The sequence below is a fragment of the Ochotona curzoniae genome, unplaced genomic scaffold (assembly GCF_017591425.1).
Source record: "Ochotona curzoniae isolate NIBS_2020 unplaced genomic scaffold, NIBS_Ocur_1.0 contig_3432, whole genome shotgun sequence".
NCBI classification, from domain to species: domain Eukaryota; kingdom Metazoa; phylum Chordata; class Mammalia; order Lagomorpha; family Ochotonidae; genus Ochotona; species Ochotona curzoniae.
In genome coordinates this window covers 6,170,767-6,176,986 of record NW_024465859.1, presented here as the reverse complement: position 1 = coordinate 6,176,986, position 6,220 = coordinate 6,170,767, and the positions used below count along the sequence as shown (strand labels likewise).

Below are 6,220 nucleotides of genomic sequence, written 5' to 3'. Positions count from 1 at the left end.
AAGTCTTGTTATCTCTTAATTTTATTTTCCATGAATGAATGTTTTTAAGCCTCTCTCAAATCTCAAATTATTTCCAAATCTTGTTTCATTAGTGGAATTTACAGAGCTCTGGTTCACATTCTAGAAGGCTAACTCTATAAGGTTCAGGGTGGAAGGTTTAGACTCACATAGAGTATCTGGGGGAGCGGGGCAGGGAACAAAATCTTTTATTAAAGTTGCTCAGTAGGAAATGGCAGGAATAGCTGATGGCTGTGTGGAATGTGGTTATTCTGTGCCCATTACTTCATGTAATCATCACAGCAAGATGCAAGTACTGCTTATTTTCACCATCTTCCAAAATGAAAATCTGAGGTTCAGAAAGATAAACGAGCGTTTTTGAGAGGCAGAGCCAGAACTCAAATTCTGGTTTCCTCATTTCTGATCCCACTTCCATTCTTTACTTGGCATGCCACAATTCTGCAATGGCATGTAGGGATATTCACAGATCAGTTCTGGGTCCCATCATCAGAGGTTTCAGCTTAATAGGTTTGTATTCCAATATGTGAACTGGGGATTTTTTTTGTCTCCCAGGTTATTCTAATGTTTAGTCAGAATTGTGCAGAACCTTGAGGCTATCGCTGCAGGCTATAGACTCACTGAACTCTATCCCAGACCTACTGAATTAGCATTCTAGAGTTGATAGGTAATAATTGCAATGTTTGAAATATTCCCAGGCCATTTTGTTAGGTAGCCAGATTTGGGAACCACCAAGCTATTACATAACCTCTAGAGCTGTTCAAAGTACATAATTACTAAACATCAAGGTATTAGTCTCACCTCTATTCCTATTTCAATAAGTAACCACTTTCTCTTCATAGCATTACTATTTGTCACTGGACAGATATTCTGGTGCAGTAAATTAAGTCATTGCCTCCAATGCCGGTATCACATATGGATGGTCCAAGCCCCACCTGCTCCTCTTTGGATGTAGTTCCCTGCTGATAAATCTGAGAAAGCAGAGAATGGTCCAAGTATTTAAGCCCACACCATCCACATGGCAGGCCAGGATGGAGCTGCTGGCTTCATCCTTAGCCAAACCTGGTCATTACAGCTGTTTGGGGACAAATAGAATAGTATTCTCTCTCTCTCTCTCTCTCTCTCTCTCTCTCTCTCTCTCTCTGTGTGTGTGTGTGTGTGTGCGTGTGTGTGTGTGTCTCTTTTTCTCTCTCCTCATTTCTGTAACTCTGCCTTTCAAATAAATAAAATAAATCTTTAAAACAAAATCTGTCCCATGAATCCCTTTGGAACATCTAAAGCAAAGACTATGAAAAGTGTTTTAAGGCCTGACATGGTAGCCTAGTGGCTAAAGTCCGTGCCTTGCATGCATTGGGAACCCATATGGGCACTGGTTCATATCCCAGCAGCTCCACTTCCCATCCAGCTCCCTCCTTGTAGCCTGGGAAAGCAGTTAAGGACAGTTCAAAGCTTGGTTCCCTGCACCTGCATGGGATATCCAACGGAGGCTCCAGACACCTAGCTTCAGCTCAGCTCAGCTCAAATATGACTTTCCAATAAAAATAAATAAAATTTTTAAAATGCTTTAGAAGTTATGGGCATCATATAATTATCAGGTATATTACTGTTGCTTTGCACTGGTGTGCCGAATTTTCAGCCTGAAACTGTCTCCTGAACAGGCCATGTGCTGATGAGAAGAGTTCTGTTTTTCACTCTGATTCTCTCTTTTATCATCCACCCAGTTCAGAGGAGGTAGCCTATTGGCTGAAAAAGGGGGTGGGGGTTTAGATTCTCTTTCCCATCACTGGAAAGACTATATAGAGGAAGTCTGCCCCAGTGAGGGGAAATGGAAAGAAATGAGAATTATATAACCTCAACCACAGACATTTGTTGTCACAGATATAAACTCAAATAAAACACTGAAACATTACCCAATACACTTTCCCAGCACTCAAATGCAATTCAGAAATGAGACTGCCCATTATCATACCATCTTATTCCATTGGGACCATGAAGCTTCTTTATCTAGGTATTCTGTGTCTAGCTCTATAATGGGAACATGTGGAGTGACTTGGGAGTGGGATGAAGAATAAAGAAACAGAACACATTATGAAGATGCGGTTTCAGTTCAAATCTAACTCTGAGCTTCTCAGGACAGTGGCACAAAGGGAGTGTTGGCCTTCTAAAAGGTTTTAACCTTTTAGGCCCTGGATTAATCCTTGTGAAACAAATCATGCCTGAAGTACATCACCAAATATTCTCCTTCAATATTCTAAAGTGGCATAATGTTTTTTAATCCTTTTGTGAAGATGGATAACAAGTGCGGAGACTCCTGAGAGAAGAACAATAGTAAAATGGGGTCGGCCTGTATTGGCGAGCCCTTAACCTTCTTTGGGGATTCTCCTGTGATTTGATTGCCAGCCCCTCACCATTCCAACCTCAGTGGAGTGTCTTTTCTCCTATAAATATCTAAGTTAAGTGTATTAAGTATGGGAGGAATTACTTAATTGTGTATGTTTTAGTTGACACATGGAAATTATTTGTATTATGGGAGACCATATACTTATTCATGGGATAACATTTGATGTCAAGATACATATATGGGGCCTGGCGCAATAATGTAGTGGTTAAAGTCGTCACCTTGCGTGCATCAGGATCCCATATGGTCACCGGTTCTAATCCCGGTGGCCCTGATACCCATCCAGCTCCCTGGCTTGGGAAAGCACAATACTGCCCAAGACTTTGGGACCCTGCACCCACGTGGGAGACCTGGAGGAGTTTTGGCTCCTGGCTTCAGATTGGCTCCCATTGCGGCCACTTGGGGAGTGAACCATCAGATGGAGGATCTTCCTCTCAATCTCTCCTCCTCTCTGTATATCTGTCTCTCCAATAAAAAGAAATACTCTTTTTTAAAAAGATATATGTGTTGTATAATGTTCAAATCAATGTAAACACATCTATTTCCCCTAATGTTTATTGTCTCTTGATAGTGAAAGCTTTCAAAATACTCTCCTCCCGTTTATGTTATCTATAGGTAGCCTACTGTGCAACAGAAGACAAGAACTTCTAATTTAATACAATGCTATCAGGAAAGCTTGATTGATCTTGGGCAGCATCACTGGGCAGCTCTGAAACCTGGTCATCAATTAAGCCAAAAACTGACATGACATTTTTGTTGATTTCATCTTAATTTTTCAAGAGATCAAAAGCTGACATACGTGTTACCATAACCTGAGGTAACTGTTTTCCAGAAAAATCAAAAGCTTCAGGCTTTTCTTCTATAACATTCACAGCATCATTTTCAGGAACACTGGTGGAAGGTCCAGACTCTCCAAGTGGCTCAAAGCTATCCAAAAATCAGTTCACTTTATTTGGAAGCTCTATCAGTTCATGACAAAGGTATTTTATCTGACTTGATTCCAAGTGTCTGGGTTGCCATTAACAAATAATATCAGTTTTAGCATCTTACTAGAATTATAAAGGAAAGGACAGAGCTATCATAAATTGTGATAGGATCTCCATCTTCATTTTCATACTCTATTGTGACTTGTTAATTACTCAGAAGTTTTCTTCTGAAAACTTGTTGCATCGTTAGCACCAATTCATCACAAGTAATATGTTAATTATGAATGGGAGTTCATCGGAGATCCTTCCCAAGTCGAGCTTTGATGATTAACGTCCCACTTAGGTCCAACTGTCCAATCATGGTGGACACTGCCCTTGCTTTGCAGGCTCGTGCAGGACTAGCCAATCATATAGATCCAATAAGCCTAGCCATACTTTATCTGCGCTACATCCTGCCATTATTTGAACCATTTTGATTATTATTATTCATAACAAATGAAGTCACTATTTGGATGAGTTTTCAGAGAATGTGCTGGTCATTTTCACGCTCAACAGTGTAATAATCCATTAATAGAATCAAGCCCTGAATAATGGAAGGTCAAGAAGCTCTTCTCATAAATCAGGCAATGATGACAGATAATAATAAGAATTGTAACTGTAATGAAGTGAACAACCCTCAAGCTGTGATACTAATGATAAAGATGAACAATGCATATGAATGATATGAATGATATTAATGATCAAATGTGGGCTGCATACTATATGGTAAATTCTGTAAAAATCTTATCATTCAATTATCACTGCAATGGCCTCCACAAAATCAGTATTGTGTATCCATTTCATGACTAATAAAACTGGTGGGGGTGGGGCAGAGGCATGGAGCTGGGGAATCCAGGTAAGTTGCCCAGAATTACATAACCACATAACTAGCAAATGGCCAAGTTCAAATACCTATCCCTTTATGATTACACTTTGCAATGTTTTCTTTTAAAGATTTATTTATTTGAAAGGCAGATTTACAGACAGAAAAGGAGAGAGAGAGAGAGAGAGAATCTTCCCAAAGAGCTGGTTCACTTCCCAAATAGCTACACAGTCAGAACTGAACTGATCTGAAGCTGGGAGCCAGGAGCTTCTTTCCAGTCTCCAACATGGGTGCAAAGGTTCAAGGACTTCGCTGCTTTCTCAAACCACAAGCAAAGAGGCGGATTCAAAGTGGAGCAGCCAAGACTTGAACCAGTACCCATAAGGGTTGCAAACACTAAAGACAGAGGATTAGCCTGTGCTGCTCCCTGCACTTCCCAATTTTAACTCTCCAAAGTTTATTGTCAAACTGGGAGCACAGCTTCACATTCCAGGACCTGGCATGATGGTTCAGTGGTTAAATCCTCACCTTGCAAGTGCTGGAATTCCATATGGATGCTGGTTCATATCCCAGCTGCTCCATGTCCTATCCAGTTCTCTGCTTATGGCCTGGGAAAGCAGTGGAGGCAGGCCCAGAGGATTGCACTCCTACAGTCACGTGGGAGAGCCAGAAGCACCTGAATCCTGGCTTCAAACTGGCCCATCTACGGCTATTGCTATCATTTAGGGAGAGTAGATAGAGGATCTCTGTCTCTTGTTCTGTCTCTGGAACTCTGCCTTTTCAATAAGAATAAATAAATCTTTAAAAAAAAAAAAAACCTACAGTATCAGGCTTGGCACAAAGGCTCAATGGCCAAATCCTCACCCTGCAAGGTCTGGGAGCCCATATGGGCGCTGGTTCATGTCCTGGATGCTCCACTTCCCATCCAGCTCTCTGCTTATGGCCTGGGAAAGCAGTAGAGGATGGCCCAAAGCCTTGGGACCCTGCATCCACATCAGAGACTTAGGAAGAAGTTCCTGGCTCTTGGATTCAGATCAGCTGAGCTCTGGCCATTGTGGCCATTTGAGAGTGAACCAACGAGTGAAAGATCATTGTCCTTCTCTCTGTAAGTCTGCCTTTCCAATAATAAACAAACAATTTCTTTTTAAAAAAAAGCTCTATATCCCAGTTATATTTTGAACTCAAGTGACTTGTTTTTATGCAGTAGCTCCAGCTTGTGGCAGACAAGAGAAAATAAAATGGATTAAAATGGACAGGAGGAAGAAAAGTCCTGATGATAACACAAACCTTCATAAACTATCACAACTAAAAGTCTTTTTACTTTCATGTAAGAAAGAAAAAGTCAGGTGTTTTACAACTCTTAAATGATTGAAAAAGAGAATTGTTGATAAAGAGAGAAATAAAATAGACTATTTGCAGCTTAGCCTCCATATGACTTTGGATAAAATACCTATCCACTTTTCATCCAAAAAATGGAAAAAATTATTCTTCCTTGTAGACTTGTTATAAGATATAAATCACATGTAATTTTTATTCCTTTCCATTTTTAAAAAAAATTATGTTTGATGATGTCTATATAATTGATATTTATATAATGTTTCTATAATGTTTAGAATAGGGTGGGAAGGAAGGGTCGAGGAATAAAGGAAAGTAGATGAAACTATTGCTTCCAATTTTTTCTTCTTCCTGTATCTGGGGGAAGAGGGGAGAGAAGGGAAGAAGGCCACACCTAGCAGTCTAATAGCATCTAAGCACCCAAGGATGTGGGACGGCCAATCAATGTCACCCAAAGTCTCTTTTGTGAATCTTGTTCCGAGGGTACTATTTAAGTGATTCCAATAGTTCTGAGAGACTGGTGATTTCATTGCCCCACGGATGAGGAAATCCTTCCAAAGTCCATTGGTCAATATAGTCTACCTTAGAGTCTCCATTCTCCAGATACGTGCTGTCATGACTTGGCCAGGAGAGTTGTCCAATTTGTTCTGCCATCCAAGACACTTGATGTCCTCTGCAGGCCTC

The 6,220-nt window shown here is 40.5% G+C and overlaps 1 pseudogene; it reads right to left on the bottom strand.

Moving 5' to 3' along the window:
• Positions 1 to 3,060: 3,060 nt before the first annotated feature.
• LOC121156487 lies at positions 3,061 to 3,700 on the bottom strand (annotated as a pseudogene).
• Between the last annotated feature and the right edge of the window lie 2,520 nt (positions 3,701 to 6,220).